The sequence below is a fragment of the Macaca fascicularis genome, chromosome 1, assembly GCF_037993035.2.
Source record: "Macaca fascicularis isolate 582-1 chromosome 1, T2T-MFA8v1.1".
In the NCBI taxonomy this organism is placed as follows: Eukaryota; Metazoa; Chordata; class Mammalia; order Primates; family Cercopithecidae; genus Macaca; species Macaca fascicularis.
Window position 1 is genome coordinate 19,901,264 of NC_088375.1, and position 26,969 is coordinate 19,928,232.

The 26,969-nt window shown below is 44.7% G+C and overlaps 2 long non-coding RNA genes across 2 annotated transcripts in view; both read left to right on the forward strand.

Annotated features, from left to right (window-relative positions):
• Positions 1 to 176: 176 nt before the first annotated feature.
• Positions 177 to 4,573, forward strand: LOC141409209 (uncharacterized). Its single transcript, XR_012428443.1, has 2 exons — positions 177 to 409; positions 825 to 4,573. It is a non-coding gene; the product is annotated as an uncharacterized lncRNA (long non-coding RNA).
• A 12,154-nt stretch (positions 4,574 to 16,727) lies between these two features.
• LOC107128498 (uncharacterized) overlaps positions 16,728 to 26,969 on the forward strand; it is a 39,375-nt gene continuing 29,133 nt past the window's right edge. Inside the window, exons 1-2 of the long non-coding RNA XR_001487791.4 lie at positions 16,728 to 16,944; positions 21,697 to 21,814. This is a non-coding gene — a long non-coding RNA (uncharacterized lncRNA). The remainder of the gene's footprint in view (positions 16,945 to 21,696; positions 21,815 to 26,969) is intronic.

A 26,969-nucleotide genomic window follows, 5' to 3' on the forward strand; every position in this document is an offset into this window, starting at 1 on the left:
GGTACTCAGATATACATGTGCCAAATGTGAGGGCATGCTTCAGTGTGAGCAGCGCTGTAAATCGAGAACAGCCTTGCAGCAAAGCATGACTAATTATAGGACTTGGGAACCTTATCAAAGCTCCTTCATAGCATTCACATGACTGTGTTAAAGAGAACATTCTAGAATTTTCAGCTGAGTTTCAGAGGCTGAGTACGACATGCCGTCACTTTGTCCTTCTGGTTTGTACCCGCCCAGCCTGAGATCTCGGTGCTGTATTTGCACATTTCAGCCCCCTGAGCGCTGATGGGTGGTGAATATGGAGCCGTGGGGCCAGGGCTGCACTCTCTCCTTTGTTTCTCCTTCACCCTGGGCAAAAAGCTAGCAGGCTTTCCTGTTTCTGACCTGACTGTGTGATCGGAGCTGATCTGTGAGCATTGTTTTGTTCCTTGGTGGGGCATGAGCTGGTGGGGGGCTGGCAGGGGAGTTGTATTGGTGGCTGGCTGGGTAAGGGGCTCGGAGGGAGGGGAAAGGCAGAGAGAGTGGGAGAGCTCCAGTGTTTGATCTTGGAGCCCCTTCCTCACCCTCCAGGCAGTGCCCCCGCTCCACCCACTTCTTCCTCTCCCAAAAGGCCCTGGCTGGGGCTTGTCTCTGCGTTGCTTCTCTGGAATGACGTTGCCTCATTTTGTCCTCAAGTTAAATGAAAGGTACACATCCAGCACACATATCCCTGGTGGGTTTTCTGGTGTCCAGACCTAATGCCACACGAAACAGAAGTATATTTTTTGGTTATCAAAGTCCAGGAATGTTTTTCTTTACTCCTTTCCCACTTCTCTCAAGTGTAGGGAGCCCCCATATGTGCCAGAGAAGAGAAATGTCTCCAGTTCCCCAGGCCGCTGGCTCAATGAAGTTCCGGCTGGCACGTTGCTTGGATGGAAAACAGCGTGTTCCACATACAACCTTTGTAAGAAGTGTGACCTCCACGCTGGTGGGGTCCCACTGTCCTGGGGACGCTTATGATGTTCACCTGGGCAATTCTGAGCCTGTGTTCCTGGATAAGTGGCCCTCCACTCTGCCTGAGGCCGGCACCAGGAAGCTACCTCACCACAGTCTCCTGTGGGCACTCTCTGCTGTCCTGTTACGGACCGGAGGAACCTTCAGCATCCCTGAAGTGCATTTGTCTGGGACAGACACCACACTGAAGCCAGCTGCTGTTTATTGAGCACCAACTTTGTGCTAGGGACTCAGGCATGTGATCTCCTCTAGTCCTGGCAACCGCTTTGCCAGGGAGACCCTATTAGGCTCATTTTACAGTGTGGAAGCTGGAGTTCACACAGGCATACTAACTAGCTCCAGATCATGCAACTGGCCCTAAAGCACGCTTCTCCTACAATACTGTCCTGCACACAGGCCCCTGGCGGGGGCACAGGACTGAGTGGGGCAGCAGGCCTCAGAGTTAATGCACAATGTGAATTGGGAGTCGTTGGATCAGCAGCCCGGAAAATACTGGAAGAGCCACTGCTTAGACCTGTGTGGCTCCTGTTTTTGCTTTCTGCTTTTAAAATCTGTATGCTGAGGCTCACAGTTCTCACCCTAGAATCAATGTGACTGGGAAGTTGTTCTGCTCCAGGCTTTCCTTTCTCATGGACAAAATGGGGGTAAAAAAAAACAACAGCAGGACTCTCTGAAAGTTATGCAGCATTAATGTCCAGAAAATATTTACTGTTTTGGAAAGAGTACTAACTGAGGGGCTTTTATATGCTGATAAAAGTAAAATGCACAAAAACCCAAGATAACTCACAAGCTGTGTGTATAATTCAGAACTGAGCTGTAGGAGAGAAAAACAGAAGCCAAATTCAACCAGGGATTCAGGGAGCCTCCCATTATGAGAGAAAACCTTGGACTCCACAGAATTCCATCCCCGTAAAGCAATGGTGAGTGAGTGACAAGCCCTTCAGCCAATGAGATTCCACATCGGGAGCAATGACATCATGGAGGCAAAGGCTTATTCATTGTTGGCCTCTGAGACCCAACCCCAAGCTACTGGCATGTGTAAAAACTGCTTTTCATTCGCGTGGAGACAGTGCACTCCAGAACAATGCTTTATCCAGCCTCTGGCAACTAACTGCTTCCAAAGACCCTTGTGTGCTTTCTGCTCTACCTAGATGGGGGGTTGTTGTGTGTATTCCACCCTGGGGCAGTTGACAACACACAGCTCCTGCATTTTGCAGTTGGGTTTCCCCAAGAATCCTGCTCCACCTGTTGTGGTTTTTCTAGTGCCGCTGCAGGACAGACACAGTCTGTTGGACCAGGAGCTGAGAAGACCAGGATCAGAAGCAGTTTGCTCATTTGCTTAGCGATCGGAAGTTATGTATATATTCACCTCTTAAAGCGGCCGCGATCCAGACTTTTGCAGTTTGAAGGCTCTTCTCCTCCTCACGGAAATGTGCCTCCCTTTTGGGCATAACAGAGGTGGAAAGCGCACTGCAGATTCTACAGATAGCGGAAGTGGGGGGTGCATTTGTCCTCATGGGCAATTCCAATGAGAGAAGGTCTCCATTGCTGCTCCAGGACAGCATTTCCAGCTGGGAATAGAATCTTCTTTGGCTGAGAGGGTCTGGTTAGAACTACGAAAAAGGGTGATATGCTGCATGCTTGGCCTGTCTGTTATTTTCACATTTTGAGGTCATGTGGCAGTAAAACTTATGAGAGAAGGAAATTCAAGGCCACAGACTTTCTTTTCTCTGTGTATTATTATGCGAGAAAAAGGCCATTGGATTTGAAGTCAGAATCTGTGTCTAAAACAAGCTCCAAAATTACCAGACGTGTGGTAAATTACCCGGCCTCTTTGGGCCTTAGCTTTCTCAGACATAACAAACTGCTGATAAGAACACCCATCCTACATGGTTGACATGAGGATCAAATATAGTAATTTGTATGAAAGTATTTTGTAAGATATAGCGGACTTTAGTAATGTTATTAGATCAAATCATATGCGATTGCCTATTTGGGAGGTAAAACCAGTTGAACACGAGCAATTTCATATGATTCAACCTACTAGTTATTGTATACTGCCTGATGCCTAGCTGGGATTCTAGTGGAATCTGCGGTATGCCATGCAGCACCCACTTTCAGGACTTAACATTGATTCCCACAGCTAATGGAACTCTGTGTAGCTGACAGCTCTGGCTCAAGGCTTTCAACTGAAGCTCTTTCTAGGAATTGCCCTAGGTGGTCAAGAGCCTCACTTAAGGCCCTCTCCCCTTCCTGGGGGCAGCCCACATTCAATGACTGGTCAACGAGGGATAAATACCCCTTGCCAATAGGTGGGAAGGGACACCTCTAAACGGCCATCTTAGCTCCAGGGCTTCCTGTGGGGACATTTGTGGCTTTTGTTGTGGCTGCATCAAAGATGAACTCCTTCCTCAGCCCACCCTTGCTTCCTTCTCATCCTCCGCTGGTGTTGATCCCCAGTCAGCTTTCTGCAGGCTAAGCTCCACCCTGAGTGTCTGTTTCTTGGGAGCCTGACCTAAGAAAGAGATCACTGAATATTTTTTGAATGACAGATGACAGACTTGGGCACCTGGATGCCTCATGTTATTTAATCAGCTACGTGCCCAGCCCTACACTTGATGCTGTGGACATGGAATATAAGACATCGTCCCTGGGCTCAGTGACTTTACAACCTAATTTGGGAGCAAAGAAGCCTGACACTAATGGAATAGAATCATAAAGGCAGTTGTTTGCTTATAGCAGGTTTTATTCCTGAAAAAAAGAGGCACTCATAATCATTAATAGTATAACCACTCTTTATTTTAGTAGAAAAAAGGTTTAATATAAAGAATGATGTACTTACAAAATTGTTGGAAATGTTGGGGGAAAAAAAGTCAAGAATAGCTGTTGGATTTGAGGAAATTAGAAAGTGCTAGAGTTGTATGATGCTACCTCTAGGAAGGCTATCTGCTGAATCAAAGCAGGTAACTCACAGGACCTCTCCTAGACACTACAAACCCTGTTTCTGCCATCTGATCACACACCTACCCACTGCTGTTAGAGAAGAATAATGCTTTGTCTTTTGCTTTCATCTTCCAAGTATCAGCTACCTGCCAGTGCCTCTCAATGGCAGAAGCTAGACTAGAACCTTCCTGTAAAGAAAGTATAAGACATGAAATTGCTGAAGGCCAGGAGTTCAAGACCAGCCTGGGGAACATGGCAAGACCTGGTCTCTACTAAAAATGAGAAAAAAAAAAGAAAGTATAAGACATGCAATTTTCAGGGTACCAGCCCTTGAAAATGTCAGAAGGGTAAGAATAGCAATAGATAGTAGAAGGCAAAAGGCAACAGCCTGGAAAAACTAATGCTTGAATCTGGAGGAGAGACAGGACTGGAGTATTTAAGGGAATTGATGATGTCTTTGCAAGTGAGCGGAGCAATAGGACTAGATCATGCACATTCCAACCTGCCTAGAGGTTTCTGGCTCCAAAGTGCTCACTAAATGCATGACAAATGAATGTAGGAGGGAATGGGTGTGGTATATTCATGGAAGGAGACATTTGAACAGAAGGAGAAGAGTGTATTAAAGATTAGGACATGATGCTCTCTCACATGGTGTTTTACAGCTTTCAAAGTAAGTTCACGTGTGTTAGCTTAGACTTTTTTGAAGTATTGGTAGAGTGGTGTACATTACTGGGGTGCCTGAAAACAGGCATGAGCGTTTAACTTTGAGCTATTGAAAACAATGACTGGACTGGGCTCAGTGGCTCACTCCTGTAATCCCAGAACTTTAGGAGGATGAGGCAGCGGATCATTTGAGGTCAGGAGTTCGAGATCAGCCTGGCCAATATGGTGAAACCCTGTCTCTACTAAAAATACAAAAATTAGCTGGGGGTGGTGGCGGGCACCTGTATTCCCAGCTACTCGGGAGACTGAGGCAGGAGAATTGCTTAAATCTGGGAGATGGAGGTTGCAGTGAGCTGAGATCGTGCCACTGCACTCTAGCCTGGGTAATACAGCAAGACTCCGTTTCAAAAAAAGAAAGAAAACAATGTCTGACATTCACTTACTATTTGCTTGGCTTTCCATACTTGACCTTGCTTTTCTTTACTGCTCTGTACTGGAGTCAATCATGGCTGAAGTAGTTTCTGTTCATTTTCTACAGAAAAGGAAACTGAAGTTTAGAAATGTTAGGCGACTTGTGACCAAGTCAGAATTTGAACTCAGGGTGACTCACTCCAGGTCCCAGCAATTTAATTTCACTGTGAGCTGCTGCCCAGGGCAAGAGGGGGCTGAATTCCATTTCTCAGGAAGCACGAAATTACTTAGCAAAAAGGTGCTGTTGCCTGAGGCTCTGTGTACCAGAAACTGTTACCTAGCACTGAATACTTGGAGGGCTTGACTGCCCTTTCCTCTCCTTGGTCTTAACTTCTGAATGCATAAAAAGAGGGGATTGTACCGGAAGTGTCAGCTGGCTGTGGTTAACGGGTCGCCTCTGGCCCACTGCCTGTGGCTGTGGGTGCGGTTTGTCAGCACCTGTGCTTACTTCCTGCTTATGGTGTTTTCGCTTTACAGTGGCAGAGTCTAGTAGTTGTGACAGGGATCATAAAGCCTGCAAAGCCTCCACATTTACTCTCTGACCCTTTACAGACACGTTTGCTGACTCCTGGCTGAGAGGGTCTAGCCAGGCTCTCCCAGGTTTGTACTCTGGGATTGTAACATCAGTGCTTAAATTCCCAGGTTAACTGTCAAGCCCCTGCCAGTGGCCCATTTACTTCAAGAAATATTTCTACCAAATCCCTTTGCAGAAGCTCCCTTGCGGTGTGTGAGACCCACAAAATTGCTGACCATCCTTGTTGTCCACAGCCCACTGCACCCAGGCAGCCCAGAGAAGGGAGGGGAGGATATCCTTTTTCCAGGAACTGAAATCCAACACCATGCACCTGTCCTCTATCACGTGTAGAAAGTGGGCCCCCTGATGAATACCCATGAAGCTTCCTACGATTGGCAGATGCAGGGAACCCAGGTCCTAATATCCTCGTGATCCTTGGGAGGCTGAGCCTGCAGGAGAGGGTGCCAGGCCAAGGGGACCTGAGCTGGGATGATCCTGGCTGGGCCAGTCCTTGCTTGGCACTACTGCTATGTCCACAGCTGAGGCAGCAACGGTGGCCTGAGGCTAAAAAGTGGACCGTCTGGTTTTGCAGGTACCTGTAGTCTTCCACGTTAGTTTCTGATAAACTCACCTGTGGCAGAAATTGCTCAGGTAATTCCAGTGTCTGCTCCCACCCCCAGGTCGGCACCTGGACAGCACCCCTTTTGTGTATGCATAAAGAACCTCTCTTTCCACTGATGATGCTTATTGTAGATTTAGTCCCCAGATAATAATAAGGTGGGGGAAATCTCTTAACAAATTGAAGAAACAAAAGATAGAAAGTCAATACCTTAACTTAGAAAAGGTTATACATCAGAAAACTTAGAGCAAATACGCTGCTAAGGGACAAGTTTGACCCTCACTCCCTTTAAGTGTGAAAGCAAGACCACACTCTTCCGTCCAGGACTGCCCTATAACATAGTCTTGAAGGGCTCAGCCAACAGTGCAAGGTGTAAAAAGGAAAGAGCAGAAGAGTGGGAAGTGAAAAGATAAAAATATCATGATTTGCAGACTATGGGATCATCTATAAGAAAAAACCAAATGGAGTTTATAAAATCATTGAAGACTAGAAAAACTTACAAAAATCATTTATAGCATTTCCCTTTACCACCAAAAGTCAATAAGAGAATAATAATAAGATGACGACTCCCAGTAGTGATAAAAATTATATTGTACCTAGGAATTAAATTAAAGAATACTTAAGATCTAGGTGGGGCGCGGTGGCTCACACCTGTAATCCCAGCACTTTGGGAGGCCGAGGTGGGCGGATCATTTGTGGTCAGGATTCCAAAACCATCCTGGCCAACATGGTGAAACTCCATCTCTACTAAAAATACAAAATTAGCCAGGCATGGTGATGTATACCTGTAGTCCCAGCTACTCAGGAGGCTGAGGCAGAAGAATCGCTTGGAATCTGGGAAGCAGAGTTTGCATGAGCCGAGATTGCGTGACTGCATTGTAGCCTGGGTGACAGAGTGAAACTCCATCTCAAAGAAAAAAAAAGAAAAAAGAATACTTAAGACCTGTATGGAGAACAAATTTAAACTCTTTTAAAGGGCATTTTAAAAAAGATCTGAATAGAGGAACATTTCAAGCTCTCAGCTGGGTTAGTGTAATATTATAAAGATACCTATTCTTCCCCAAACTGATGTATAAATTTAACGCTACACCAATCAAAATTAATGCCAAACTTCTTGAGGAATTTGAAAAGCTCATTTTAAAATGTATGTGGAAGAATAATGTCCATATATAGCTACCTATTTTGAAAAAGAAGAGCAGAGAGAGACTTGACCTACTAGATATTAACGCTTTCCCTAAAGCCACATTCATTAACAGCATGACAATGACACTGCAGCAACGGCCACGGCACTGAGCTCAGACACAGGCCCAGGTGGGTTTGGGGCTATGATAAATGCAGCTCCACAATCACTGAGGGAAGAACAGACTGTCTGGCATGGGGTTGAGGAAACTCACTTGCTACGTGGCAAAAAATAAAAACAGATGTCTAAAGCCATGTGTAATAGTGGAATCCAGATGGGATCCCACCCAAATGGGGAAGGCTGGATTACAAGTTTAATAGAAGAACAACTTAAAAAGAATCCCCAAAACAGAACAAAACAGAAATTAAATACTGATTAATGGCATTGGAATTTAGCAGTTCTTTTCAACCAAGGACCCCAGGACAGAGTTAATATTTTGTACTTCTTTAACAAACATTCATATATACTATGTGTCAAGCACTGTTCTGGGTGCTTTAAAATATCAACTGATTCAATATTCTTAGCAACCCCATAAGGTGGGTACCATAAGGTAGTGAGAGGCATAGAGGTTAATCTGCCTAGGGTCCCATAGGTAACAGGCACAGGCAGAATTCCAACTCAGGTCTTTAGAGCCAAGTTCTGAACCACTGACCTACAGGGCCATGCCACAGAGTGGTGACAGATTGGGACAAGATATGTGCTATATCCAAAACAAAGAAGGACACAAATCTAGAATGTACAAGGAACTTCTGTAAATCAACAGCATAAAACAGAGAAGCCCAATGGAAGAAAAGGGTGTCAAGTATATGAACAGGCTATTTACAGGAGAGGAGACACAAAGGAGTGCTGACAAGCCTTCAGAAGAGATATTTAAACTCATTATCATCAGAAAAATAAAAATTAAACAACAAAACATCACATTACACCTATGAGATTGGCCATGAGTCGAAAGCTGGGCATGGGGCTCCAGGAGGCTAATTACACTGCTGGGGCAGGGATGGGGTGGACTGGTGCAGCCACTCTGGAGGGCAACATGGTGGTTGTTATTCCGTCTAGGTATACGCATACTTTATGACTCAGCAGTCCAGCTCATTCATATGTATATTTATGTATGCATGTATTCAGGAGCTGGATATATATGTAAATCTTCCAGGGAAGTTCTCACAGATGTCCTAGAGGGGAATGAATGTGTGAATGTTCATCCCAGTTTGGTCCTGGTACTGGGGAGTTGAGGGAGACCTAGGCACCTGTTTCTAGGTGAAGCAACGTATACCATGTGGTGGGTACTCACTGTGGAATCCTATGTAGTGGTGTGAAACCACACACTGGGTGTACACAGAGAAACATTGTGCTGAGTAAAAAAGGAAACAGGATTACATCTACAGCACATTACTATTTATGTAAATTGAAAAGCACACACACAAAATTACAGTATGTGTTTTATAGAATATATTTCTTATCTTTTTTTTTTTGAGATAGGGTCTTGCTCTGTCTCCCAGGCTAAAGTGCAATCATGGTTCACTGCAGCCTTGACTTCCTGGGCTAAAGTGATCCTCCCACCTCAACCTCCCCAAGTCGTTGGAACTACAGGCACATGCCACCATGCCTGACTAATTTTTAACAGATTTTTTTAGAGATACTATCTTGCTGTGTTGCCCAGGCTGGTCTCAAACTCCTGGCTTCAAGCGATCCTCCCTCCTCAGCTTCTCAAAGTACTGAGATTACAGGTGTAGCCACCGATCCTTGCCTATAAACTATATCAATATTTGTATTGACATAAAGTTTATGCATAAACTATATTGTTTTTAAATTAAATGTTTGTTTACAAATGAAAAGATGGATACAGACATAGATCCAACATGAGGAATGATTGCCCATGAAGGAAAGAAAATGAGAGTGGGAAACCCCTCTAAAAAGGAATGAATAAATTAAAATTAGAAACCAGGATGGAATCTTCTGCAGAACAATGATGATTAATGTGCCCTGAGCCAAGAAGCATGATTAACTCAGCCCTCCACGTCATGTCTGGGTCAAAAAAAGTGTCCACAATTATGAAACACAATGATTAAGAACTGATCTTTTTTCTTTTTTTACACAATGGTGTCATCTATCATAGCATCTCTTTAAATCACAATCTTCCCTTATCTCTTTAGACTATTTTGTTTTTTGAAAAATAAGTTTCAAATTAAACTATTAAATAATGCATCTGTCATACAGGGCTACACCCATATGCCTTTTATATATATATATATATGAGATATATATGATATATATTATAATTATATGTAATTATAAATTATATATAATAAAATACATAATTATATATAATTAATATAAAAATATTATATTATATATAATTATAATATATATCACATATATGACATATATACATATATGTTATATATGATGTATAATTATAAATATATATTATATATCTCATATATATATAAAAATCAGACATGTTTGCTATCTTTGTCCTAAACAGGTACTTTGGTCTAATTTTTAGAGGAATTGGTCTCCAAACATGTCCCTCAGAACTAGTCATGACAATCTACTGGAGATGGAAAGAGATACTAGAAATTCAATCCTACCTAGCGAAGAAATTAAGTTCTAGCTGTTTCCTGTGTGACAGCTGCTGCTCTTCCTTTCTCTTCACATCAGCTGTGTATGGCCCCAGGGTTGGGCGCCATGCAGAGCTATCCTGGGGGCCTGGATGAAGATGGCCTGTGGCTCTCATTTTTTCACTCCTTTACTCCTTCCACGGCTTCTGTGTGACGCAGTTACCTGTGTCCATTTAGACTGTCTAGTTTTACTAGATTCATGCTTACAAAACAGACATCAAAGATTCCTGCAAAGAAACTGCAGAGGGAAAATAAAGCTAACCAAGCAAGCCAGCTGATCCAGCAGAAAACAGCAGTGATGGCCTTTTACCTACTCCTGATGCAAGCTCTTCATCAGCCATGGCAACAGATAAAACAATGCCAATCGAATCAGACCAGGCGAACATTCAGCCCCCAACACTGAAACCATCAAGAAGATGTAAAGACTGGATTTACAGCCACTATTAATCTCTCCTATGTGTGTATTGTGCCATGACAGTGGCTAATGGTACCATAAACCATCAAGACATTGAGAAGCTAAACAAGAACATGCGTAAAAGGACAGACCTTTACAAGTTCTTCAGCAATGGTTAAAGTGAGGAAATATTTAATCCACCACTTTGAAAGGCTCACTGCATTTAATGACAAATTTAGAAACTTCTTTCACGTCTTCTCACTTCATAACAGTAGACTAAAAACATCACCTAACATTTGGGAAACACACATTTTCTTCCCTACTAGGGAATTAGATTTCCTGCTTAAAAAATTTACTAGATTCATGCTTACAAAACAGACATACAAAAAAAATGGCTGAAATAATATATGGAAAACAACTTGGCAACAGACTAAAATGTAATCCTTTGTTAGGAGATACTAATGAAAGACACATGTTTAAATCTTGGTGAGCATTTGAAGAAGGAAGCATTAGAACAAGTTGTGTAGCCAGGGAGGTTTATTATACAAGAGGAAAGTACGGATGTCCTCAACAAGTCTAGGCTTATAGCATTTGTTAGGTTCTGTATTGATGGTGAAGTATATCGTTTTTGCTTTGTAGTTTTAGTCGAGATGGGGCTTCACCATGTTGGCCAGGCTGTCTTGAGTTCATCCTGAACTCCGGACCTCAAATGATCCACCCGCTTCGGCCTCCCAAAGTGCTGGGATTACAGGCATGAGCCACCGTGCCTGGCCGATGGTGAAATATATCTTAAAATCTCTTTTTTTGTGAACCACTGAAAGACGCCCCGGAGAAGATGCACTCAACATTAAATAACAATTTGAATAAAAATAGTGCCCCAAGAGAAGACTGAGAGGTGCAGTCACAGAGGGAGCTGCTGCTTTCACTCGAACTTTCTTCTTTAAGTACAAAAAATTATGGGATTAGGTTTACAAATAAACTCCTCCCTTGAAATTCATTTGCAGAAAAGTTACTGTGGCATACAAGTTGACCACAATGCAACAAGTGCTGCCGAATGTCACCAATGTGGTTATATATATATTAAAAAAGTTTTTTAATAAAAACTTTTATTAAAAAAGTTTTATAAAAAAGAAAAAGATCTCGGCCAGGCACGGTGGCTCACACCTGTAATCCCAACACTGGGAGGCCAAGGAAGGCAGATCACGAGGTCAGGAGATGGAGACCATCTGGCTAACACGGTGAAGCCCCGTCTCTACTTAAAAAAAAATACAAAAAATTAGCTGGGCACGGTGGTGGGCACCTGTAGTCCCAGCTACTCGGGAGGCTGAGGCAGGAGAATGATGTGAACCCGGGAGGCAGAGCTTGCAGTGAGCCGAGATGGCACCACTGTACTCCAGCCTGGGCGACAGAGTGAGACTCCATCTCAATAAATAAATAAATAAATAAATAAATAAATAAATAAATAATAAAAGATCTCTAAACTTTCATTCCGGATGATCATGAAATTTTTACAGCACAAGTGTTGCCTCGTAGTCAAATACTTAAAAACCTCATCAAAACCAATCATTTCTATTGTACAAGATGTTCCAAGTTGGCTGATAACGTTTCATGATGACACGTGGCATTCAACAGTCTGCCTCCCGGCAGATATTATTAAGACATCTACATAAATTTTTGCAACATTCACAGTCTTCAAGGTAAAGGTAAAGTTTTAACATTTATTTTATAATTTTCCTTTTAGTTTATTTTAATATAAATATATTTGTTAGTATGTTAATTGGTTTCCAGACACAGTTGACCCTTAAACAACATAGGTTTGAATTGCATGGGTCCACTTATCCTGGAGTTTTCTTCTGCTTCTGCCACCCCTGAGGCAGCAAGACCAACCCCTCCTCTTCCTCCTCCTCCCCAGCTGCTCAGGGTGAAGACGATGAGGATGAAGACTTTGATGATGATCTGCTTCCACTTAATCAGTAGGGAATGTATTTTCTCTTTCTTAGGATGTTCTAAATAACATTTTCTTTGCTCTAGCTTACTTTCTTTTAAGAATACAGTATATAATACATATACACAATATATGTTAATCAACTATTTGTGTGATCAGTGATGTTCCTGTCAACAGTAGGCTATTAGTAAAGTTTTTGGAGGGAGTCAACAGTTATATGTGAATTTTTGACTGAGAAGTGGCCGGGGGGGGGGGTCCATGTTCCTAACTCCCATGTTATTTCAGGGTTAGTTGGATATGGTATTTCAAAAAGATACCTATTTGATATTGATTTCTAATTTTATTGTTATGTGGTCAGATGTATGTATATAATTGATTGTTTAGAATTAACCATTGAGGTACATAGTCAATTTTTAGAAACATCCTATATATGCCTGAAAAGAATGTGTATCTTCTCTTTGTTAGACGTTGAGTCTTGTATATAATTCATAGCTCAAGCATACTCTATATCTTTGCTTATAATTTTTATCTGCTCAAGCCATTAGTGTTTGAGAAAGGTGTGTGAAGCCTTCACCCACAGCTGTTGATTTACCCTTGCTTCATGTATTTTGAGGATATATGATTTTGAATTTAAGTGATTATATCTTTTGGCTGTATGATTCTTTTTGCCAGTAACCTATGATTCTTTTCAACTTGAATTCTATTTTGTTAAATGTTGATATTGTTATCCCAGTTTTCCAATTTGGGCTCATCTTTTCCCACCTTTTATTTTCATCCCCTTAAAAAAATCTTTTTGGAAGTGGAATGGTGGTTATCAGAGGCTGGGAAGGGAAGGGGGCTGTAGGGATGAAGAGAAGTAGGTTAAGGGGTACAAAAATACAGCTGGATAGAAGAAATAAGTTCTAGTATTCAATAGTACAGTAGAGAAGTTATACTTAATAGTAGTTTATTGTAAGCCAAGCATGGTGGCTCCTGCCTATAATCCTAGCACTTGGGGAGGCTGAGGTGGGTGAATTACTTGAGGTAAGGAATTCAAGACCAGCCTGGGCAACATGGGGAAACCTGGTCTCTAGAAAAACTAGCTGGGTGTGGTGGCACATGCCTGTAGTCCTAGCTACTTGGGAGACTGGAGTGGGAGGATCGCTTGAGCCCAGGAGGTTGAGGATGCAGTGAACCGTGATTGTACCACTGCACTCCGGCGTGGGTGACAGAGTGATACCTTGTCTCAAAAAACAAAAACAAAAAACAAAACCAAAATAAAACAATATAACTTACTGTATATTTACAAAAAAAAAAACTACAAGAAAAAAATATAGTGTTCCCAACACAAAGAAATGTTTGAAGTGAGGGGTATTCCAGTTACTCCGATTTGATCATTACACATTGTATACAGGTATCCAAATATCATATACACCTCATAAATATGTACAACTGTGATGTATCAATAAAAAATACGAAAACCTTTTTGCTGATTGGTTCCCAATGATTGTGTTTTACAGGTTAGGGTATCTGCGTAGTGACTCTCTTTAAGTGGAGCATTCTTTCACAGTATCCATGAAGTGGCAGAATTCAGTTATGTGGGTCAGCACAGGCTTCCTGTGAGCTGCCCCGCCCTGATCTTGCTCTTTCCCTGCACCTTCATAGCTCCTAGCTGCACAGCAGGCCTGGTGATGTGGCTTTCGAGAGTCAAACAGAAACCCAAAGTGAAAGTCGAGTGTTTCTGCTGCTGGCCTCCCTAGCTGAGGTCTGCTTTACTCCCATACAGGTCCTAGTAGATGTTTGCCTGCAGCACGAACCCAGCTCTAAATGAAGGGATGCGGCAGGAGGCAGGTAGGAAGGTTTAGTGAAGGATGAGCCTGAATGATGCTGTGGAAAGCCTTCATCGTGATTCAAATGTTGTACTGTTCTGTGTCTTTCTCATTCTGCCCTGCTTCTGAGAGTTGGTCTGAAGGTTGTGCTTCCTCAGCTCTGAGATTTTTGGAATAGTGTCTGTCTGTTACAAAATGGAGATAATAAAGCTGGGGGGCTAGGTGGCTCACACCTGTAACCCCAGCACTTTGGGAGGCCGAGGCAGGTGCATCACTTAAGGTCAGGAGCTGACATTTGCTTGAAGCCCCAAGTTCATGACTGAGTCAGGACTACCCTTGCCAAGTCACTCCTGACTTCCTGATCCACAGAAACTTTGAGAGACACAAGTCACTGATTATTGTTTTAAGCCACTAAGTTGTGGGATTATTCAATACACAAGGATAGATACACTGACTTATTACATGAGCTTCAAAACTGCCCTTCCAACTCTACTCTCCTCTCTAAATCATCCTGAAGGCTGACTGATGAAGTCTTCCTAAGATACAAATTTAATCCAGCCGTTCTTATTTTCAAGAACACTTGTAGCCTAGCAATCAGTGGGCTTGCCGTCCAATGCGCATAGAGGCCAATACCATTGTGCCAGCTTTTGAGAAAAGAAAAAGCTTTACTGCGACTCAACTGGGAAAGAGACAGTAGGAAATGCTCAAGTCTGTCTCCCCAGGCTGGGTCTTGCAATGAGGTGATGCTGGGAGGCATGGTTTGACTGCTTCCTGTCATGGGATGATGCCAGAGCTCCATCTGATTGGATCCCGGATCCTGCCATCCAGTGTCTGCTTCTTAACTCAGTCCCTGCTCCTCCATCCCAGCACGTACGTTCCCACTGTGGTTGCACACTTGGATCCCCCGGGCAGGCTCAGGTCATATGACCTTCAACCTGGGAGTCCATGATGACTGAAAAACAACTCGCAACTTAATTACATAAAAGTTGAGCTGGGTGGGGCACAGTGGCTCATGCCTGCAATCCCAGCACTTTGGGAGGCGAGGTGGGTGGATCACTTGAGGTCGGGAGTTCGAGACCAGCCTGGCCAACATGGTGAAATCCTGTCTCTACTAAAAATACAAAAATTAGCTGGGCGTGGTGGCGCATGCCTGTAATCCCAGCTACTCGGGAGGCGAGGCAGGAGACTCGCTTGAACCCAGGAGGCAGAGGTTGCAGTGAGCCGAGATTGTGCCATTGCATTCCAGCCTGGCGACAGAGCAGAAACCTGTCTCAAAACAAAACAAAAAAAACAAAACAAAAAAACAAAAACAAATTGAGCCAGATTGGTCCGGTACAGTCGCACTGACTATATTTTGCCAATTAATTCTGATCCAGATTCATTAGCTTGAGGTTCAGTGCCCTCCATGAGCTCTCCCTCCTGCATCCCATGTGTCCAACCACATGTATTATCCCATGTTAGCTCTCTTCCGTCAATTGGGTGGACTCCCGAGGGGTCCCCCAAAGCCTACTCACAATTCCTGGACATGCATTTTCCAGTACAAATTCCACTCCGTGTCTCTCAGCTCGTGCACATGCTTCCCTCGCTGCAATTCCTCTGGGGTTTATGTTCTTTGTCACTCATGTTGGAAGTAATTAGGTCCTGTTCTGTTCTGGATCTTTCTGCTGCCTGTGTCTCTGCCTTGATCCTCCACTGTGGCATATGTGCCTTGAGGTTGGGTAGCAAAGGTCTGGTTTTGCTACATGCCTTTGTTGACTTTTTGCTAGAACATGCTGTGTTTTCTCTTCTCCCCACCTCAGTTTTCACAGCTATAAGCGGAGAAGATTGGACTACATGGGGTCTCAGGCATCTTCTGGAACTAGCAGCTCGTGAGCCTGCTGACAAACTGAACCCATACAGAAATGTAATGACTGTCCGTCTCCCTGCCTCTAGCTTTTCTCCCTTCGAATCTAGCCCCTCCCACCCCACCGCCAAACTTGGTTTTCCTATGACACAGATTCGATTGTGTTCATCTTTTACAATTTTTTTTTATATTTCTTCCAGCAGTGTTCTGCAGTTTTCTTTTTTTTTTTTTAACTTTTATTTGTTAAATAGGTAACATAGGTAAAGACATGTCACATAGGTAAAGACGTGTCACATAGGTAAAGACATGTCACATAGGTTAAGACGTGTCACATAGGTTAAGACGTGTTACGTAGGTAGAGATGTGTTACATAGGTAGAGACGTGTCGCAGGAGTTTGTTGTACATATTGTTTCATTACCCAGGTATCAAGCCCAGTACCCAATAGTTATCTTGTCTTCTGCTCTCCTTCCTCCCACTCTCCACCCTCTCCCCTCCCCCCTCCCCCCACTCAAGTAGACGTCAGTGACTTTTCTTCCTTCTTTGTGTTCATAAGTTCTCATCACTTAGCTCCCAGGGTTAATCTTCTTAGAAATGTCCACTGAATTTCCATCACTACAGAATAAAGTCACAGCTTCCTAAGAGTCAATGAGAAGGTTCATTGTTGACGAAGGGCCTGTTCCGTGCCAAGGGCTGGGAGACTCAGGGAGCCAGCCAAAGCCGCCTCCAGGCTGCAGACAGGAAGGCACCGGGCTCTAGCAGTGGGTCCCCAATTTCGCTTGTGAGCTGCATTCCACTGGCCACCCTGCCTTTCATAGAGGTGAGGTATTAATAGTAGTTGAGGGAGACTTTATGAGGGAGATTGGATTGGAGCTGAGCTTTGAAAGATGAATGAAATCATTTGGAGGATTCATCCACAAAAAACAGAGACTGGCCAACCCTGGTTTGCAGGGTAAGTTTACGGCATTGTAATTAGACTAGTATTGCTGGACCAGTAGATTCTAGTGCTGAGTAGTGTGAGGCTAGAAAGGCGTGTTCTCTTGTTCTCATGTAAGCTCTGCGAGTGAGCCTCTGCTATGTGTGTACAAACGTACTGGGGCATCTGTGTGTGTGCGTGTTCATGTGTGTGGCCTAGAGGACATGTGAATAAATGTGAGTGTATGTGAGGGTGAGAGAGTGTGTATGAGTGTAAGTAATGTGTGTGCACGGTTTTTAATGTTCATGTATGGTATATTTCGGAAATTTGAAATTAAGCAAAAATCTCAAAGAGTGGAGAAAATAAGTAAGTACCCTTTGGGAGATCCAAATAGGGTACCAGGCCCCTTTGGAGCTGTGAATAAGTTCCCTGCCTCGCATCCCGATACAGTGTCCAGCGTGAGGATGTGGTGATTAAGGGAAGTACAGACTGGGAGGGCAGTGTCTGAGCTGAAATGGAGTCACGCTGATCAGGACTCTTTCTGAGTCTGGGCTGGGGTGGCCTTGGAGAACCTGGTATGCACTGCCTCATTGTTGGGTCTACTTCATAGGCTTCAGTTTCAGTGTCCAGATGGAAAAGCGAAGAGGGGCTCTGGGTTCTACCCTTGCTCCCTGGTAAGTCACTAAGATCTTGGCGTTTCCCCCAAACTCTGAAGTGGTCCTTCATTCACAAAGGGAGATCACCTGAAACTGTCACATGGGAAAGTCCATCGTTTGTTGTTTTAAAGAACGTATGAGAAAAGTGCTAGAAAGGCTACTTGAATTTTAACACCCACGAAGGCCCATGTTTCAGCTTTCTTCCAATGGCCAAACCATGTGGTATCTTGGACCTTATACTAAAGCAAGGCTAAAAGCTATTTTAAGTGCTTGCTGTTTAAAGTCTCTTACTTGGGTAGAAAAGGGAAAACAGACAATGTGGTGGTGAGGGAGAGGTCACCTCTTCCACAAATATTTCCATTTTTCTTGAATCTTACTATCTGAGATAATCACAGTACAGTGCTATTGGTGGCAGAAACTTTCCATGCAGGGAAACGTCAAACTCTCTCTTGGATGGTCCCCACCCAGGTGACTTAGCCTGGACCATATTTATGCTTTTTATTTCATGCTTGGCATATAGATGGAGAATTGGTCTTTTTTTAAAAAATATACTGGACATGTAAACACTGGAGAAAATGGCATTTGTTGCCTTTTGATGTGCCAAAGAAAAGTGAAAATGTTCAAGAAATTCTCTTTGGCTCAGTCTTGGTTAAATCGACAATATGCATAACTTACCAGCTGAAAGCGTGCAGGCAGTCTTGTAATTGTTTGGTTTTCTGACACGTGTGCCTTGAGCATGCATATCATTACCACCCGGCAGTTGGAAACTTATCCTTATCTCCACAACTATTAACTAAGGTCTGGAGAAGAATGAATTTATATCTTTTACTAATGACATAGGGCCCATTTCACATCCTTATTAGCCAAGCAGAGTAAGTGGATCAAACTGTGGAGAATCCATACATGTTGTAAAAATACTTAAAAATTCCTTTACAGAGAGTGTGACTGTCTCTAAAAGCTTATTTTTAATGGTGACAAACATTGTTATCAGAATTTGCTTCTGTTTGCTATAATTCAGGGATCAAAAACTGAAATACCGTCAGAGGTCCAGGAAGGACTGGCTGTGATAGGGAAACACACGGTGTCTGAAGGTGACAAACAGTGAGTTATTTGCTCTGGCTGATTTATAGACAGTGTCACCTGACTTTCCAGGTTATCAAGACTGGAGATTTTATGAAATTTGAATTTTAAATTTTGAGAATTACATATTTTAAATAAAATCAGTGGCTCCAACAATATGTGAAGGGCTGAGTACTAAACAACTGGTTTGCATCCTCACGTTTGTAGGGTTTTTTATTTTGCAGAGACAGGGTCTCATTATGTTGCCCAGGCTGGTCTCGAACTCCTGGCCTCAAGCGATCCTTCCACCTCAGCCTCCCAAAGCATTGGGATTACTGGCATGAACCACCACACCCCATTTATAGTTTTTTTGTCATGCTTATATGGTCAATAATTTTTCAAAAACAGTGGAAGAATTCTTGTTGGTGTGAATTGGAAACAAAACTCAAAGAACATGGCCTAATTTAACAGGTTAATTTGAAGTGCATCTGTCAAACAAAAGACCAGCAAGAGAAAAAAATAGTATTCCTAGGAAGAGGCAGCAGGTTGCATAGTTCTAGGGAAGGCACTTTTCCCACTTGGGGGTAACTGTATGCCCTGCTGCCTGTCTTAGGGCTTTTCCCACTTGGGGGTAACCAATGCCCTGCTGCCTGTCTTAGGGCCTTATGACTCTGTGGTCACCTGTTTCTTTGCTACTTCACTTTGGTGTAGGCAGAGTATTTTCTGCAGGTTTTCTCATAAATGAAAACAGCAGGAATACCAAAAATGGCAATGTTTGCATTGGTGATTTTGAACAGCAGCATGTTCAACTATAATAAGGATGATTACACACACACACACACACACACACTTTCCCCAAACCAGCAGCATGGTCCCAACGTTGACGACTGAAGGTCAACTTAAATGAGAATCTGAGACTTTTGAAGTATACCTGGTTGCTTATGTGTCTCATGTTAGGGTCACTGGAAGGTTTTGGAAAGCACACTTTTATTTGCTTGTTTTTGCTTTTGAAAGAGTCTCACTCTGTTGCCCAGAATGGAGTTCAGTGGCATGATCACGACTCACTGCAGCCTCGACCTCCCAGGCTCAGGTAATCCTCCCACCTCAGCCTCCTGTGTAGCTAGGACTACAAGTCCATGCCACCACACTTGGTTAATTTTTGTATCTTCTTCTTTTTTTTTTTTTGGTAGAGATGGAGTTTCAGCATTTTGCCCAGGCTGGTCTGGAACTCCTGGGCTCAAGCGTCCACCTGCCTCTGCCTCTCGAAGTGCCGGGATTACAGGCCTGAGCCACTGCGCCAGGCCCAGCATTGTTTTTGTTTGTTTTTTGCTTAAGTTCCCCTTTCTGTGATGCGGAGACTGTCAGCTGTTCCCCTCTCTGTAGCCTCTACATGATGCAGGAAAGAAAGCATTTTAGACAAAACTATTGAAATATTTTGCTGTTTTCTACACTGTATTTGTAAATATATATCTTGTTGGGCTTCTGTGTTTGTCTTCTGGACTTAAAATTGGAGCCGCTCTTGGGGTGGCATTGCACGGGGTGGCATTGCACGGGGTGGCATTGCACAGGACGGCCTAAGGAATTGCCCTGAGCTGCCGCTTGCTGCCGTGTGGAACCCTGTGAGTGGTCTGTTTAATGTGTACAAGGACTGAAGGCCAATAAAAATGAAAATGGTTGTTGGGATGATGGAGTTACTGTAATTTGTTAAAGTTACATATATTTTCAATAAATAACAGTTTTTCAATAAAAAAGAATTTGAAAGATTGTGAGAAAATGTGAGTGTGTGTGTATGAAAGTGTGTGTGTGAATGTGTGTCAGTGTGAGTGTGTATGAGTGAATGTGAGTTGTGTGAGAGTGTGTGAGAACACGTGAGTGAGTGTGAGCATTTCTGACCAGCAGTGGCCTCTTGGCAGTCCCCTCTGTCTCTGGTCAGTGTCACCGCTTGAGAAGGGAGAATGGACTGTGGCTGCTCTTCAGTCTGGCCTGTGTTGGGTACAGTGGACAAATCTGGAAGTTGGTTTTCCTTCTTTTTCTTTCTTTTTTTTTTTTTGAGACGGAGTTTCGCTCTTGTTGCCCAGGCTGGGGCAAAATGGCGCAATCTCGGCTCACTGCAACCTCTGCCTCCTGGGTTCAAGCGATTCTCCTGCCTCAGCCTCCCGAGTAGCTGGGTTTACAGGTGCCTGCCACCATGCCCAGGTATAGTTTGGTATTATTAGTAGAGATGGGGTTTCACCATGTCGGCCAGGCTGGTCTTGAACTCCCGACCTCAGGTAATCCACCCACCTTGGCTTCCCAAAGTGTTGGGTTTACAAGTGTGGCGTGAGCCATCGTGCCTGGCCAAAGCTGGTTTTTTGAATTATCCATGTCCTTTCCACCACCCCCACTTGTTGCTCCCAGTGTGGGGTCTGTCCTGTAGCCCACTGAAGCCCCCTTCACTGACCAGCACTCCCTTCTTCCTCTCCGAGGAGCACACTCCCCCAGAACTTTAAAGCTATTTCCTGATTGTTTGAAAGGACAGTGGATTAGCCTGACCAACCCATTAGAGGGCCCCAAGGATGGAGTTCACTTTGAAGTCATAAGGCCTTTCTCATTTAAACTCTGGGTGTGTGTTTGTGCAAATGTCAGCTGAATTGATGTAGTGAACACCCTACCATGGGGTCACATCTTTATAGCTCTGAGGGGATAGCTGCCCAGTTCAGTGGGTAGGCCCTGCCCTGGGCCTTGGGCTGAGTCCTGGCAGCCTTGTGGTCCATGTGGGTCATTTACACTCTCTGACCCCTGGATGGAGAGGGTACTGACACCTCCTCTTCTGCACTGGGCATTGGGGGGTCTGCATGAAGTCAGGCATGAGAAATATGCTGTGTAAACCTGCTCTTGAGTTGTCTGCCCCCTTAAATAAGAGACCTGTTACCAGGCCCAGATATGGTCCTGGCTGAGCTTGCCGTGGTGTCTGAAAGTGCGACTGAGATTTCCTCATTCGTGTCTTACGGTTTGTTTTCTCTCTCCAAGCATAATGTCCTGTTCTTGTCTCTATCAAATTTCATTCTATTTTTTTTTTTTTTTTTGGAGGCAGGGTCTCACTCTGCCACCCAGGCTGGAGTGCAGTGGTGCAATCACAGCTCGTTGCAGCTTTGACCTCCCAGGCTCAAGGGATCCTCCTGCCTCAGCCTCCTGAGTCACTGGGACCACAGGTATGGGCCACAATGCCTGGTTAATTTTTTAAATTTTAAAAATTTTAGTAGAGATGGGGTCTCCCTATGTTGCTTAGGTTGGTCTTGAACTCTTGGCGTCCAGTGATCTTCCCACCTTGACGTCCCAAAGTGTTGGGAGTCACTACACCTAGTCAAATTTCTTTCTTAATGGTCTCTGCTTCTCCAGTATATTACAGATGAATTTCAATTTAATCCATCACTTACATGGGCTCTTGTCCTTTTCCTAGTATTTTGTCATCTACATACCTAAGGAAACTATTATCTACTATGTTACCTGGAACCTTCATACAAATTGTTGAATGAACCTGCCCCCAATGTACAATGCTATTGAACATAACTTTCTTAGTCTTGCAAAGCCGATACAGATCTCAGAAGAGAAACGCTTGAATGTACTGACCGAAATAGTTACTGATCTATTATGCAAAAACCTAAAAGTACTAGCAGTTAAATCTGGCTCTTATAGTCTTCTCATAGACAAATCTTGCTCATTCTGAAAAGCTTCTTTGAAGAAAGAATTGGTTCTTGATGCTCTGAAATATACGTGTCTCTCTTATTTGAGTTGGATGAATTGTTGCCGTTTTGGAATCTGCACTGTGTGTGGGCTGCGGATGTGGGAGTTACCTGTCCCCCTCCCCAGGGTCTTTTCCTCCCCTCTCCTCCCCTCTCTGCCCTACCTGGGCCATCTCACCCCTCAATCATCTCCCCACCTACCTTCGGAGGACCATTTCCTCTTAGTGACTGATAATGAAATTCCTGAACAGAGTTCAGGATGCCAGGGATTTTAACAGTCAAGACTCAACCGTGGAGAAGACATTGAGAAAGCAGCAGGCACACCTGTGTTCAGATAAGCTGACTTTCCTGTGTTTTGCAATTTTTCCATCTGTCACCATGGGAACAATGGCAGTGCACCTGTCCCACTTGGCAGGGACTTCAGTTGGACCCATTCTGCACCCCACAGCTCGGGACTCTAACTGCCACGGAGGAGTCAAAAGACCTGCATGCTGCTCACCTGTCCTGGGTGTGGTCTCGAATCAACTTTAGCTTTTCTGAGCCTTACATGTTTTCTATGTTTAAAAGATGAAAAATAAATCTAGACCTGTACCCATTCCTATTGACTCTGGTTTAAACTGATTTATTAAAACGTCTTTTGATCTAGACCAGCAATTCAAGTTTATTTTTCTTTTCTTCTTCTTCTTTTTTTTTGTTTTGAGATGGAATTTCACTCCGTTGCCCAGGCTGGAGTGCAATGCCACAATCCTGGCTCACCGCAGCCTCTGCCTCTGGAGTTCAAGTGATTCTCCTGCCTCAACTTCCTGAGTAGCTGGGATTATAGGTGCCCACAACCATTCCCGGCTAATTTTTGTATTTTTAGTAGAGGTTTCTCCATGTTGGCCAGGTTGGTCTCGAGCTCCTGACCTCAGGTGATCTGCCCGCCTCGGCCTCCCAAAGTGCTGGGATTACAGGCGTGAGCCACCACACCCAGCCTCAAGTTTTCATGATAAATCATTAGCAATGTGATTGCAAGACCCCTCTCTTCCCGCTCTTCCCAGTTATTTGCGCTCAGAGAATCTATAAAGAATTTGATGTGAGGTAAAAGCTGGGGACTGTTGGGACTCATTTGGCCATTTCCCAAATGTTTGCCAGCACAGGGGCAGAAGGAGTGGCCCTGAGTCTGGTGTCTCAGCCCTTCTCAAGGTTCCGTGAGAGTGAGAGGAGCAGTTCAGGCCTCAGAGAGATTCTGCCTAAGCTCTGAGCTGCAGGTTTGGGACATGTGGGCCTTGAACAGGCGAGTGAGTGCGTTTAGCACTGCAAGTGCAAAATACAGGAAAATGGGCCCTTTGATAGTTCTAAAAATAAGTCCAATACGAATTGTAGTGCTTTATTAACATTAACCACCTGGAGAAGAGGGTGGTTGCTTGGCGGTTCCTGGAATTTGTTTCATCTCTCGAATTCCTGTTTGCATCATGGAACCTGTGTGCTGCTCAGACTATGCTGGCACTCGAGATTACTTGGACACGAAGATCTTGGCCCTCTCTGAAAATGTTGATTTATGATCCTTTGTTCCTGCCGTTTGATACGAGGGTACGAAGGGAGAACTCACCCCGGGAGCTGCATGCATGGCTGTCTGTCTTGGCCTCCCAAGATATAAGTCCCTGAAGCAAATGGACTTAAATCACTTAGTTCTTTTAAACCTCCTTAAGTGTCTTATTGAAGCTGAATTGTGACAGTGATCCTAAGTCACAAAGTGACTTTCTGGGGAGATGGCTCTCATGCAGCATGGATTTGGTAAGAAAGGAGAGTCTAGGGAGACAGGAAGGGCCCTTAGAGGCAGGGGGCAGGGGGCAGGGCCAGCCTCCCTCAGGCCCTCAGATGGGGCAGTGGCCCACAGACCCTGCGCCTCTCAGGCCACACAGGAGAAGGGTGGACAAGAGCCTTGTCATAGTACTCAGTGACGGTTCCTCTGGCTCTGTCTTCTTCTCTCTGTCGGAACTCAGCTCTCCTCCTAAGGAAGTCTGAGAGGCCCCAGGGTAGCTCAGACAGCCTGGAGGATGGGTCCCAGAGGCTCCCGGGCACCTGCCAGCCCCCTCCTCACTCCCATCTGTGTGGGTGTTATCTGCTTGCACTAAGGGGAGAGCTTGTCCTTGCTGTCTCTTGCAAGGTCCACGGCTGCCAATGTCCCCGTGAAGGCTGGGGGTTTCCAACCTGGACCACTTCTGACACCTGGGCCGAGGCCACCTTCTTTTTGTGGCAGATGCAATGCTCTCAGTGTTCTCAGCAGGTATCAGGGGAGGGTGGTACATAGCAGGCTGGCCCTCTCTTCTAGGGTGCGAAGGCTAACATCTCTCAGACCCCTTTATAACCAATGATCCAGAGGTGACTTAAGACCACGAATTTGATGACCTATGAGGGACTTGCATTCTGAGCAGAGTCAAACAGGGAGAGAGGCAGAGTGTGGGCCCCAGTTTTGCTACTGTGGCTCAAGCATGAGCCTCGTTGCTCTGCAGCCAGCCACCTTAACAGTGGCTTCTCTGTGCCATCAAGAGCTTACTGGGTGTAGCGGGAACAGCTCCTTGTCATTCCTGGAAAACTAGCCTAGGGTTTGCTTCTTCAACTCTCCTGTGAATTCTGTTGACCAATTACTGTCCCTGGAGAAATCTCCCTGGGCTTGAATTCACTGGAGTAGATACTATGCTGTATAATCAAGCTCTGTCTGATAGAAGGGGGGTGGGGGGAATTGTCCCAAAATGTGCATGCAAAATTGTTCATTGGTCATTTTGTTTCATGGCAAGAGAAAGGGGAAACATAAAGTATTAAAGGCTTAGTGTGGACAGACAGGCTGGCAAGCGAGATGCGGAGAGAGTCAGATGGCCAGTTGGAAGGTCACAGGAGAACGCAGAGCTCCATGTGCCATTGACGTCTGTGAGCAAACCTTGATCCCTGCCCCTCTGGCTCATGCTGGCTCTGAGAGTTGACAAGAGAGGCTTCTCGCCCGTGAATATCCTTGCTGCCTGTGCCCATGACTTCTACCAGGTGTGGCTGTGGCTTTCCTGCAGGCATTGGGATATTTTCCCTGTTATTAATTAATACTAATTTTGTTAGACACAAAATTCAAGAGAATGTGACCAGTTCTTGAGAATCTCATCTGTGGCTGAACGAGGTTCTCTCCCAGGTGCTTGACTCCTCTGTTGGCTGATTTATAAAAAGGTGTCCTAATCACGACATCATGAGTTGCTTTGGAGGTTTAAATGCATCGAATGGAACCTCCCTCCCAATATTTGTGAGCTCAAGAAAGAGTGCAGATGGAAGACTCTCTTCTTTCCCTCCCAGCCTGACCTGGTTCAAGCCTAGGAGTCCCCACGCCTGCAGCACGTTCTGTCCTTTGGAAGACAGGCCCAGGGAGAGGGCTGTGTGGCCCTGGAAGCACTGCTAGGTTTGCGGCAGGAGATTCTGGAGTCTGGCCCAGAAGGGAAGATGCTCTAGGTCCCTTCATTCCCAGATTCCTCCGCCTCCCGGGAGGGGAGCAGCCAGACAGGAGCCCAGGCAGGACCCTTCAAATGTGGGCCCCGAAGCCTGTGGTGGCCAAGGTCTAAGAGTGACACTGTGAAAAGCCTTCCCTATTAATCAGATCGCTTCCTGTTGCAAGGAAAAACGTAAACCCCTCAGACTAGCTTGAAGAAAAGGGAGACTTTGTGACCTCACTTAACTGAGAAAGAGGCGAAGCAGCCTTGGGCAGGCTGGACGGAAGGGCTCAGTGAACGTGGTCAGGGGCGCCTCTCACTCTCCCTCAGTCCTGGGTGCAGGGAGGGGGACTCAAGCTCCTCCTAAAGGGGGGGCCTCTTTTTGTGTAGCAGAAAGGCCCACATGTCACCTAAGTGTAATAACCCCAGGACAAAGGAATAAGCTTTCACTGTGCACACGGGGTAAACAGCGGGCCTCGAGCCAGTCCCTCATTGTGTCACATGGAGGGTGTGGATCAGCCGGTCTAGGGGCAAGCGTAGGAGTCTGTGATGGACAGCCCCACCAGTAACGCATGGATGCAGGGAGAGCAGCTCTCCCAGAGAGGGAGGGTACTGTGACAACGCCGTGTGGGGTGAGGTGAGGGGGCTGGACAGACAGAACAGTGTGCGCCCCCCACTCCCCAGCCCTGCCCAGAGTGGCACCTGCCCTGTCTGGGCTCTCCCCATTCCCTCCTCGGAAGGCATTCGTCATGAACAGCTGTACGTGGAGCAGACACTGAAGGTCCTATGTCTTTATATCACAAAGCTTCGATGCTCTCCAGTTCTCATTCTCCATGAAAGTGGGAACCTAAAAATACAGTTGACCCTTGAACTGCGGTTTGAGCTGTGAAAGTCCACTTATACATGGATTTTTTCAGTAAAAGTTACAGTGAGTGTGCTTGCCTCTCTGTCTTCCCTTCCACCTCCTACACTTCTTTTGCCTCGGCTACCTCTGAGACTGCAAGACCAACCCCTCCTCTTCTTCCTCCTCCTGCCTCGACTTGAAGAAGATGATGAAGATCTTGATGATGATCCACTTCCACTTAATAAACAGGGAATGCATTTTCTCTTCCTTACAATTTTCTTAATAACATTTTCCTATCTCTAGCTTGCTTTATTGTAAGAATCCAGTAAAC